The 12,900-nt window shown below is 44.8% G+C and overlaps 1 protein-coding gene across 2 annotated transcripts in view; it reads right to left on the bottom strand.

The window, feature by feature from the left end:
• The window catches only part of rhbdl3 (rhomboid, veinlet-like 3 (Drosophila)), a 50,231-nt gene extending 37,331 nt beyond the window's left edge, over positions 1-12,900 (bottom strand). The window contains exon 1 of one of the 2 annotated variants that reach the window (XM_043715106.1): positions 12,115-12,900. The gene's annotated coding sequence lies outside the window, so the exon portion shown is untranslated. The remainder of the gene's footprint in view (positions 1-12,114) is intronic. The other variant, XM_043715108.1, reaches the window with a different exon arrangement.

The following is a 12,900-nucleotide window of genomic DNA, read 5'->3' as shown; positions in this document are numbered from 1 at the left end:
ACACTTGGAGGAAGAACGTCTCATCTTTTGCCTTGGACCCTGCAACCACACGGGATCAATGTGGATTTCACCAATTTCATCATTTCCCCTTCCCCCCATTAGCCCAGTCCCAAGCCTCCAACTGAGCACTGCCCTCTTGACCTGTCCATCATCTTTCTCATCTATCAACTCCCCCCTCCTCTCCGACCTATCACCTTCTCCCTTACCTCCATCTACCTATCACATTCTCAGCTACCTTACCCCTCCGAGCCCCCCTCCCTCCCATTTATCTCTCAGCCTCCCCAGTCCATAAGCCTCAATCCTGATGAAGGGCTTATGCCTGAAACATCAATTCTCTTGCTCCTTGGATGCTGCGTGACCTGCTGTGCTTTTTCAGCACCACAGTCTCGACTCTGACCTCTACTCATTCCTTTGTCTGTCCAAATGCTGTTCTCTCTCTTTCTCTGGGCTCCATCTCCACATCATTTACTCCTCCCATTCCCCTCCACCCCATCTTCAGCACATATACAAACTTTTTCCCAGCTACAATCAGTCCTGAAGAAGGGTCACTGGACCGAAAAAGTTAACTATCCACAAATGCTGCCAGATCTGCTGAGTTTCTCCAGCAATGTCTATATTTGTTTTAACTTGCAGAATCTGCAGTTCCTCTGGGGTTTTCTTTTTCACTTCTGTCAGATTGTTTGTTAACCAAAGGGCACAGATAGAAGGTGATGGGTAAAAGAGCCAGAGGTGGTAGAGGGAACTATGTTTAGAGAGTGATTTGCTATGAGCTGGAATGCACTGTCTAAGATCATGCTAGAAACAGGCTAGGCAGTAACTTTCAACAGGGAATTAGATGGAGTCTTGGAAGGGAGATCAGGAAACAGGGATTAGTGCTGGGACTGCAATTGTTTATGATACATACTGATAACTTGGATAATCTGTAGCCAAATCTGTAGACAACACAAAAATAGATGGAAAGGCAGGCTGCGAGATGGACACAAACAGTTAACAGTGAGATACTGATAGCTTACGTAAATGGGAAAAAAGTTCACAAATGGAACATAACGTGGGAAAATGTGAAAGCGTTCATTTTGGAATGGAGAATGAAAATAGACGATTACTTAACTGAAGAAAAACTGCAGAAAGGGATACTTTAGACCATATCACACTGGATGAAAGTGAGGGCTGCAGATGCTGGAGGTTAGAGTCAAGATTAGAGTGGTGCTGGAAAAGCACAGCAGGTCAGGCAGCATCCGAGGAGCAGGAGAATCGACATTTGGGCAGGAGTCCTTCATCAGGAATGAGGCTGGAAGCCTCGGGGATGGGGCTGGGGGAAGGTAGCTGGGAGTGCAATAGGTGGATGGAGGAAAGGGTAAAGGTAATAGGTCAGAGGGGAGGGTGGAGCAGATAGGTGGGAAGGAAGATTGACAGGTGGGACAGGTCATGAGGATGGTGCTGAGCTGGAAGGTTGGAACTGGGGTAAGGTGGGGGGAGGGAAAATGAGGAAAGTGGTGAAGTCCACATTGATGCCCTGGGGTTGAAGGGTTCCGAGGCGGAAGATGAGGCTTTCTTCCTCCAGGCGTCGGGTGGTGAGGGAGTGGCGGTGGAGGAGGCCCAGAACCTGCATGTCCTCGGCAGAGTGGGAGGGGGCGCTGAAATGTTCGGCCAAGGGGCGGTGGGGTTGATTGGTGCGGGTGTCCCAGCGATGTTCCCTGAAGCGCTCTGTGAGAAGGCGTCCAGTCTCCCCAATGTAAAGGAGACAGCGTCCGGAGCAACGGATGCAATAAATGGCATTTGTGGAAATGCAGGTGAAACTTTGATGGCTGTGGGAGACTCCCTTGGGGCTATAACACACTGGAGCAGAATAAGGCTATTCAGCCCACTGAGTCTGTTCTGGCATTTAATCATGATGGATAGGTTTATCGGACCCATTCTCCTGCCTTCTCCCTGTAACACCAGACACCCTTAGGAATCAAGAAACTATCTACCTCTGCCTTAAATGTACTCAATGACTTCGCCTCAATGGCCATTTGCAGCAATGGGTGCCACAGATTCACCTTGTATGTGGGCATTTGTATGTGAAATGCAAAAAGTTAGCACCCAGCTGCAGCAGGTAGTCAGGAAGGCTCATGGAATGTTGGCCCTTATTTCAAGAGGGTTAGAGTATAAGAGTTGGGAAGTCTTACTGCAACTGTACAAGGTGCTGGTGAGACCAAATCTGGAGTATTGAGAGCAGTTTTTAATCTCCTAACTGAAAGAAAGATATAATTTCATTGGAGGCAGTTCAGAGAAGGTTCACAAGGATTATCCCTGGCGTGGAGGGATTGTCTTCTGAACAGGTTCAGACTCTACCCACTGGAGTTTATAAGAACTTGTTTCTCAAGATGGCGCCGGATATGGTCAACTCCTTGTGAGCTGCTGCGTGCAGATCTAAGTTTCCTATTTCCTACAATCGTTCTACACTCTTTAAACTTAATAGCATACTTTTAAAAATTACTAGTCACAAACTCTTAACATTCACCTTTACCTGTGTTTTTGTTTTTGCCACTGTTTACCTATAATTTACTTATCTATGCTACTTAACTCTGTGATCTGCCTGTATTGCTCACAAGACAAAGCTTTTCACTGTGCCTTGGTTCATGTGACAATAAATTCAATTCAATTCAATTTGAATGTAGATGATTTCCCTGTAACATATAGGTTTCTTAAAGGGTTTGACAGGGTCCACGCTGACAGGATGTTCCCCCTCATGGCAGAGCCCAGGACCAGAGGGTATCATCTCAGAATAAAGGGGCACCAGTTTTAAGACTGACATACGGAGGAATTTCTTCTCTGAGAGGATTGAGAGTCTTTGGAATCCCTTACAGAATCACAGAATCCCTACACTACAGAAAGAAGTCATTCGGCCCATCGGGGTCTGCACCAACTCTCCGAAGAGCATTCCACCCAGACCCAGCCCCACCCCCCTCTCCCTAACCCTATATCCCTGCATTTAATGTGGCTAATTCATTCAGTCTGCACAATCCTGGACGCTACAGGACTTTTTTTGTAGCATGGCCATTCCTCCTAACCTGATTCGGAGATGCCGGTGTTGGACTGGGGTGTACAAAGTTAAAAATCACACAACACCAGGTTATAGTCCAACAGGTTTAATTGGAAGCACTAGCTTTCGGAGCGACGCTCCTTCATCAGGTGATTGTCAATCACCTGATGAAGGAGCGTCGCTCCGAAAGCTAGTGTGCTTCCAATTAAACCTGTTGGACTATAACCTGGTGTTGTGTGATTTTTAACCTCCTAACCTGCACATTGTTGTACTGTGGGAGGAAACTGGAGCACCCAGAGGAAACCCACAGACATGGGGAGAATGTGCAAACTCCACACAGACACAGACTCCCGTTGTGAGGCAGCGGTGCTAACCACTGAGCCACCGTGCTGCCCTGAGAGCTGTGGGGGCACAGGCCTTGTGTATTCTTAAGGCTGAGACAGATCGATTTTTGATCAGGAGGGTAATTGAGGGTTACAGAGAAACAGCAGGAAAGTGGACAATAGAAGTGTTGATCAGCCATCATCCTACTGAATGGCAGAGTAGGCTTGAGGGGCTGAATAGCCTACTCCTGTTGCTACTCCTTATGGTCTTATAGAAAGACAATGGGAGTAAAGAAACATCTACTAAAGAGCCAGCACAGGCAATGACGGGCTGAATACTCTGATTCTGTTCTGTATCCGTCAATGATTTTATGATTCTGATTCCAAGACGTTACTGCTGTCGAACCACAAGGTACAAAAGACAATGGGTTTTAATTTACGAGTTCAGAGACAATGGGCCAAATAACCTCCTCCTGTGCTCTAGTCATTCAAACAGCTGCACAACAGGGTCAATAAACCTTCAGTAAAACCCCCACCGTGTGGGGTTCATTAAGCCCAGAGCAGTGTCTGAATCAAACCAAAAGTCCTCTTGAAAAATATGATGTGACACGGCTCCAGCTGAAAAATAAAGGATCTCTTAAAGTTCAGGGTCTGTGTGGCCCAGTGCAGTCTTCGCCTCATTCTCATTCATTGATTTTGACAACAGAGACGGGGAGGGGGAGGGGTAAGGGAACCAGCTCAAGGGTCTGTCCCAGATAGACATTGGTCCCACTCATTATCATCCAACTGCAGGCTGTGCCTCACCCAGTCAAACCCTCATACACCCACCATGTTTGTCATTCTCCTGAGAGAGCCCCAAATCAGATGGTCCTGTTCAGCAGCTAAAGCTGACAACTGTAAATGAGATTATATGTGTTTTTATAGCTTTATGGTAATTGTATCCAAACAGGTCATCCACAGTATGTGAGAGAGAGAGAGAGAGAGAATGAGATAGTCCGAGAAAGAGAGAGAAAGTGAAGGGGGAATAAGAGAGAAAGGGAGTGAGTGGGATAGACAGAATAGAGGTAAAAGAAAAAGGACAGGGGGTTAAAGAGTTTGGGAGAGAGAGGGATTAAGAAAGTGAGAAAATGGAGCAGAATGAAAAAAAGATAAATCAATGAGCAGACAGAAGAAGGTGCTTTTAGATCACACAAAATTTAACATAATTTGAGTCGCATGGAAATAATCAGATGCAAATGCCTGATTAGCACTCACAAGGACTCATGAAAATGCAAAATTAGGAATATATTTTAGTCTTCATTAGAGTAAGGCAGCAAATTTAGAAAGGACTTGCTGAAATACAGATTGGAAAAGACGGTTAATGACAAAACTCAGAGTCGCTGATGGATTCAGCGTAAATGTGCTAACATTTACCTTAAGCAAGTAGTTTTTTTGTATGTATGAGGCTGGTCATTGAGAGTGAATTAGTTATTCATGGTGGAACAGTTACCCACCCTGCATTTGGACCTATACATGAGGCTGACCTTCCCCATTACTGCTTTTACAGTGAACATTGTGTTTGTAACAGTTATAAATGGTGTTTGTTCATGCGTGAGGGAGGAGGGAGAGCAGGAGGAGGGGGGTGGTGATGGTGGTGGAGGAGAGGGGAGGGTTATGATTGTTTGAGTGTCTTCACCAACAATGGGGCTGAGCACAGAGGGAAGCGAAGCCAGAACAGCCCATTGCTGGGTAAATCTGAATCTTATTAGCAGCACGGTTCGAAATCTCCGAGCTACTGTTTACTGGGTGAAGGCACCAGCTGGAGGTAATTCAATGCCCTCTCCACCCCTCCCCTCCCAAATCCAGTGCCATATGTCAGCAGAATCTCTCGCTCTCCCTTCAAACCATTTGTCAAAGCTATATGAGTTTAGGGACTGCCTCTGACCATGACTGAAGAGAGTAAACTCTGCTGCCAAGATCCTGTGATGCTGGGTGACATGAAAGAGATTTAAGAGGTGTGCACGCTGTTACTATGTCAATACAAACTGTGGTGAGACCCCCCCTCTCTCTGTACACTGGGCCCCCAGAATCTCAGCTGTCTGCTTCTCCCAGTGTCTCTAACACAGATCAATTCAAACGCTGGGTCTGAGCTCAATTAGTGGGGAGTTTTAAACATTCATTCACCTGAAGTGGATTAGAATCATGAGTTGGACGTTTTCAACCAGCACAGACTTGATGGGCTGAAGGTGTTACTGGCTGGTCCAGCATTTATTGCCTGTCCCTAACTGCCCATAAGGAGGCGGCCCTGAGCTGCCTTCTTGAATGGCTGCAGTCCACGTGCTGTAGGTAGGTGATCCAGGATTTTGACCCAGTAACACTGAAGGAACGGTGATGGATACCAACACGTGAGGAGTAGTAGTAGGCCACTTGGCCCCTTCAATTAGAGTCATAGAGACGTACAGCATGGAAACAGACCCTTAGGTCCACTTCGTCCATGCCGACCAGATATCCTAACCTAATCTAGTCCCATTTGCCAGCACTTGGCCCATATCCCTCTAAACCATTTCTATCCATATATCCATCCAGATGCCTTTTCAGTGTTATAACTGTACCAGCCTCCACCACTTCCTCCTGCAGCTCATCCCATACATGCACCACCCTCTGTGTGAAAATGTTGCCCCTTAAGTCCCTTTTATATCTTTCCCCTCTCACCCTAAACCTATGCCCTCTAGTTCTGGACTCCCCCACCCCAGGGAAAAGACCTTGCCTATTTATCCTATCCATGCCCTCATGATTTTGTAAACCTCAGCCTCTGACGCCCCAGGGAAAACATCCCCAGTCTGTTCAGCCTCTCCCTATAGCTCAAATCCTCCAACCCTAGCAAAATCCTTGTAAATCTTTTCTGAACCCTTGCAAGTTTCACAACATCCTTCTAATAGGAAGGAGACCAGAATTGCACACAATATTCCAAAAGTGGCCTAACCAATGTTCTGTACAGCCGCAACATAACCTCCCAACTCCTGTACTCAATGCACTGACCAGTAAAGGGGAGCATACTGAAAGCATTCTTCACTATCCTATCTACCTGCGACTCGACTTTCAATCTGTTCCTCCATTCAATAAGGTCATGGCTGATCTGTTTGTGTTCCAAACTCCACATTCCACCACCCCCCAACCCCGCTCCACCCTGTAACCTGTGTTCCCAGCTGGAATTTGTCCACCTCTGCCTTCAGTCATTCCAAGTCAGGATGGGGTGTGTTAGGACGAGTTCATTGTTGAACAAAGAGCATGGGATTGATTGGTAGAGCTATTGTACAGTTCCTAATTCTCCAGACGTCCCCAGGAATTAACCAATAATCTTTGTTGGCATCAAAGGAAACTGGGAGAAAAATCTTTTGGCATTCAAAAACTGTTTTTTCATATATTGCCTGAATTCTTTTTGTTGAAAGGGTTATAATGATATTGGAAGCAGGAAAGGAGGATAAGCTGTTTGCTTGGTTGGAGGGTCTTCCAGGATTACATCCAAACAGAGTTAACAACCTGACAGCTTGGCAGCCCCGAATTTGGCTGATCTGTGGGTCAATGTCACAGACACTGAGGCAAGAAGAGGCCTAAGAGAACCGGGGCACGTGGTCCTAACGTCCACCACCAAATTCAGGCCAGAGAGTCAAAACCCCTGCTTAGGTTTATTGTCTGATTGTAACTATTCTCTCAGCAACCTCACAGCATGGTCACTCCCTCAACCAGTTCGTCATTATCAGAGACCCAAAAACAAGCGAAGCAGTCAGTCTCAGCTAAAGACACAGCATCACACCAGAGAGAAAACCTCCCTGTCACCACAACCCTCAGCTTCTCCCAGTTCATTGAAAGACAATTCCCTAATCCTTAGGGTGAGAGGGGAAAGATAGAAAAGAGACCTAAGGGGCAACTTTTTCACACAGAGAGTGGTACATGTATGAAATGAGCTGCCAGAGGAAGTGGTGGAGGCTGGTACAATTGCAACATTTAAGAGGCATTTGGATTGGTATATCAATAGGAAGGGCTTGGAGGGATATGGGCCGGGTGCTGGCAGGTGGGACTAGATTGAGTTGGGATATCTGGTTGGCATGAATGGTCTGTTTCCAAGCTGAACATCTCTATGACTCTATGACTCTTTAATACCTTTTGACCAGGATGCTGCTGTACTCTCTTTTATATTCAGCTGAGGCAGCCAGAATCTCTACCATTTCATTGAGAAGGACAGTATCACACTCCCTCAATACTGTGGGTTTCTGCCCAAAACCTACTGGCCTTCCAGCACAAGGAGTTGTCCTCGAATGACTGTTGGTGACCAGCATGTCCCAAACAACATTCCCTCAAAGTGGCCCTGCAGCCAATCTTAGAGATCGGCAGCACAAGAAGAGGTCCTTCAGCCCATTGAGTCTGTGCTGGTCCAAAGCAACCAACTAACCACACTAATCCCATTTCCCAGTAATTGGTCCATTGTCTTGCATGCCTTGACATCACTAATCTACATCTCAATACTTTTTAAATGTTATAAGGGATCTATAGGCAGTGAGTTCCAGATTCCCACTCTCTCTGGGTGGAAACATTTTTCCTGGCATCTCCATTAAACCACCTGCCCATTACCTTAAATCTATGGCTCCTGGCCATTGACAAATCCCACCAAAGGGAAAAATTTCTTCCTATCTACCCTGTTTCTGCCCATCATAATGTTATATATCTCAATCTTGGTCTCCCTCAGTCTCCTCTGCTCCAAGGGAAGCAAACTCAGTCTGTCCCGTCTCTCTTCATAACTGAAACTCTCCGACCCAGGCAACACCCTGGTAAATCTCCTTTGAGTCCTCTTCAGTGTTATCACATCCCTCCGATAATGTGAATTCCAGAACTGCACATGATCAGCGTGTCGTACTGAAACACACGAACCGCTGAGGTCCACACAGCAACTGGAGAAATGAGAGGAACGTAGATCCTGAGTCCAAGAGTGGATGCTAAGGGATCACACTAATGTTTGGGGTAGAGATGGCAAAGGCAGAGTGGGAAAAGGCTTCTGTGAAAGGCCTTCCAGCCACAGTACACCAAGGGGTTGATACCATGTGGGACTCCTCAGGCTGCACACTTGTTCCTGAATGTTGTACTCGGTTAATGTCACAGGTTTTCAATTGGCTCAGAGTGCAACATTCTCAACTGAGAAAAGTTGCGTGCTTTGTGTTTCTATAATAACCACTTTGAAATGTTTGTAAAGCAGTTCACCCCCATCTTCTCAAGGGCAACTAGGGTCAGACAATATGTCAAATGTCAGCGACACCCACATCGCACAAATGAGTTAAAAAATGTATTGGTTATTTTACAAATAAAGGATATTTTTGTAAAAAAAAGTGAAGTGATTTGCCTTGTTGCAGGCAGTAGATTTGCTGATGTGCCATTGACAATCCTCAGCTGTACCTGTGAATCTTAGCACTTTCTCACTGAGATTTTGGCAACCATGTCAATTCTACCTATAAATAAAAGTGGATAATTTGCAAACTGATTTCGGGAGTGTTTTTAAAGGTATTGCAGGAGATAAGGATTCTTCTTGGTGTGTGTGTGTGTCAGAAAGGGGAGCAGGGGTATGAGCCACATCTACCAGTGAGAACTAAAGAGTTTTTTGTTGATGGGATTTTGATGTCCAATATTTATCCCTCAATCAACATCACTGAAATAGACTCTTAACTCATTATCACAGTGTTTGTTGGATCTTGCTGTGCCCAAATTAGCTCCTGCTTTAGGTAAAAACAATGACTGCAGATGCTGGAAACCAGATTCTGGATTAGTGGTGCTGGAAGAGCACAGCGGTTCAGGTAGCATCCAAGGAGCAGAACAGTCACTATGATTCAGAAGTACTTAATTGGTTTTGAAGTACTGTACTTTGGGATATCCTGAGGTTGCAAAAGGTGCTATATAAATGCAGGTTCTTAATTTGATTCTCTTACTTGGTAAGTTGATCAAAAATAAGTTGGGAAAATAAATCTGCCTTAAACTAAATAAAATGCAAATTGGCTGTGCATCTTCAGTGGTGTGCATGTGCCTTACTCCAACACCCAGGAACTCCCACTAATGGCAGTGAAGAGTGGGTGAGAGGCACAATCTGCCCAACTTCTTCATCCTCTCTCCATGTGAAGGCACTGCCTTCTAGTCAGCCCCAACTCCTCAGTCTCCAATCACCTTTCACAATCTCACCGCAGTGAGCATCCTACCCCTGTACTCACCACAACAGCCCCAACATGGTCAGTGTCAGAACTGCCGCTCCCTTTAAACATCAACAAGAACAGCTCCAGCATTAAATGAGGACAGCTACTTCTCAGTGGAGTTTGGTTACTGAGGAGCTCCTTTGATGGGTCATCACTTCAGAACCTTGTCCAAATGACAGCACATTGTCACCCACACCAACTCTCCCTTTGGACAGACAGTATTTGAAAATTATTCTCCAAAGGCATTTCCTGAACATGGAGATGATTCCAGGAACAATCATTATAGTTTGCTCCTCCATTTGTGGTGTCATACCTTATACCTAGGCAACTGATGAATCATCACTGAAGATGTGTCTGGCTGACTATGTCAATGATAATTGATATCACTGTGGTGGTACATGAAAGGGAGAATTTCTACTGATAAGTACATTCCTGACCAATTTCCTACTTTGAAATAAATATCTCTACATTGAGAAATAAGGTATTTATAATGTAAAAATAGAACTGCCTTCTGAGCGCTTGTAGCTACTTTTCAATGAGTCAAAAGGGTAGAATGTTTTTTAATAAAACAACAAACTTCTGGGGCCCCTTGTGACACAGTGGTAGTGTCCCTACCTTTGGCTCAGATCCAAAATGTTTCTGGAGATTAAATTCCCTACAGTGTGGAACCAGGCCAACAAATCCACGCCAACCCTCCGAAGAGTAACCCACCCAGACCCATTTCCCTCCAGCTATGGGTAATTTAGCATGGCCAATTCACCTGACTTGCACATTCTTGGAATGTGGGAGGAAACCCACACAGACACAGGGAGAATGTGCAATCTCCACACAGACAGTCACCCAAGGCTGGAATTGAACCTGGGTCCCTGGCACTGTAAGGCAGCACCACTGAGCCACCATGCCACCCTTCTCTGTATAAACTGATATAAAAGAGTTGGCTTCTAGTGACACTGCCCCTTCTGGGCAGCGTATTATTGTTTGCATGGGTGGTGGCCCCATATCATCTTTGCTTCCACAATAATAGGAATTAGTTCAACATTCCTAAATACTTTATACAGTCAATCTTCAGTGCCTTCAATTAATGAAAGGGACTTCTCTTCAAGCTTAAGTCAGCTAACTCTGAGTAGCTACTAATGCAGAAAATATCCCAGTAATATGGATTAAAAGATCAAAATTTGTAAGATCTTGTTATGATCTTTTCATTGCAATTGTTATGAACTTTGATCCATTATGAGCTGCAGAGTCCACTTTTATAACAGGAACTTTCTATGTAAACAGGTCGCGCTGTTATTACAGCCTCCCACCTTTAGTGGTGCTCTTGCACCATTGTTTGTGGCTCGTGACTCTCTCACCCACCTCCAAACTCCTGTCTTCCAACCAGTCCAACAGTTGGGCTTCTCAAGGTCTGCCCAATCTCTGTGGATTCCCTGTGGCACATTTCCGGATGGCGTACTGTTTGTGGGATCTGCCGTATATTATCTGCTGCTGCTGCCACTGCCATATTTCTTGTATTACAGCGAATTGCACTCATTTAACTGAGATGCGAAGAAATTTCTGCTTCCAGAGTGTAGTAAATATCAGGCATTCTTGACCCAGAAAGAGTTGTGGAGGCTAGATCACAGAAAGTATTTAAAGACGAAGGAGGTAGATCTTTGAAATGTCAAGGAGTTGAGGTCAGTGAGGAGCTGGCACCAAAGAGGAGTTGAAGCCTGGGGAAGATCACCTGTGATCTTACTGAATGAGAGAGTGGGGGGAGTGGCAGGCTTGAGGGGACAAATGGCTTCCTCCTGCCCCTATTGCTTACATTCTACTCCCTCTGGGTCCTGGCCCTAACTGACTGCTTTATCTCACCTAATGATAGGTCCATGTGAGTTTTTGGGTCAGGGAAAGGGAACATACAGAATTGGAATCACTCTGTAACAGGGGTGCGTGTTACTGTTTACAACGTTGAATGACACCAGTTGCAGGCAATTAATCCATTCAGAATCTTTCACAGCAAACAAGAAGAAATAGCTGAAGCAAATCACTTCCCAGTCTCTCTGACCCAAGATTTCCCAGAGATGTTTCAAAATTGGACCAGTGTGTCACTTTTAGTGCGAGAATCAAATTCTTCCTCCAAAATGTCCACACCACCCACCCCCCTCACTTTCGAAACACTATTGGGTACAAAAACGTTAATAGGCTTCCCTGGAAATGAATCAGACAATATATTCACAAGCTTATTTTGAAACACAAATATTTAAATAATGCAGCAATGAGTATCAGCCATGGATTGCTGTGACAAGTGTCTCGTATTCAGAAAATAATGAATTCAAACCCAGTTTATTAACCTGACCAACAGTGCAGTACTGAGGGAATGCTACAATGTCTGAGGAGCAAGCAAGGGGAGAGTTAATCTCAGCTGGTGCAAGAATTGAACCTACATTGTTGGCATCACAAACTAGCTGTCCAGCCCATAAGCTAACCAACCTCCAACTCCCCAGAATTACCAACTGGACAAATCAAGTAACAGGTCAAAAACTCAATAAGCAAATGTTTGTTTTAATTGAACACTTACCTGGTCAAAAAAGACTTTCCAGTGCTTTCGGAGTCAGTGATGTACATATAGAGGGGAAAGAAAAGCAGAATAAGACCAGCTCACAGTAACACTTATACATTGCATTCTGGTCTACTCAATATAAATAACACTATAACAATATAAATAAATGCAGTGTAGCTAATACACATATGATACATCCTGGTGCAGCCAGTAAATATAACACATTCCTAATGATATTACACTTTGCAGAAATGTTCTGATTTGAACTTGATGGAACTTGTGCAGTAAAACAAATCGAGAATTTAGAGCTTACATTTGGGGAGTTTAATGATTCAAACTTTTTAGAAGAACTTCTTAGGTAAACATAACATTTTGACATGTATTGCTTAGGTCGACAGAATACCCTCTCCTTTAATACTGGCCAAACAACAACTTACGTTTATATAACACCTCCAACTTAGTAAATAACCCGCAAGTGAAGGTTTATTGTATGCACTTTCCACTTCTCAAGCTGCATGCCTTGTTACATTTAGATTAAACTCTTTAATTTGACTGGTACAATTCAGGCAAGGGGGAGCTGATGAGTGTTGGCTGTGATGACCCAATGGTTGAATAGCTGGCCACCTTTCAGCATTAAGTTCTTGAGTAGAAGAACATGTGGATCAGAGTAGTTTGGAATATAATCATTGAATCCCTACAGTGTGGAAGCAGGCCCTTCAGGTTCACACTAACTCTCCAAAGAGCATCCCAGAGCCACCTCCCTACCCTTGCAATCCCCATTGGCCAATCTACCTGACCTATACA

The sequence above is a fragment of the Chiloscyllium plagiosum genome, chromosome 24, assembly GCF_004010195.1.
Source record: "Chiloscyllium plagiosum isolate BGI_BamShark_2017 chromosome 24, ASM401019v2, whole genome shotgun sequence".
Lineage (NCBI taxonomy): Eukaryota > Metazoa > Chordata > Chondrichthyes > Orectolobiformes > Hemiscylliidae > Chiloscyllium > Chiloscyllium plagiosum.
The sequence above is the reverse complement of the archived record's forward strand: the minus strand, read 5'-3'. Positions and strand labels throughout refer to the sequence as shown.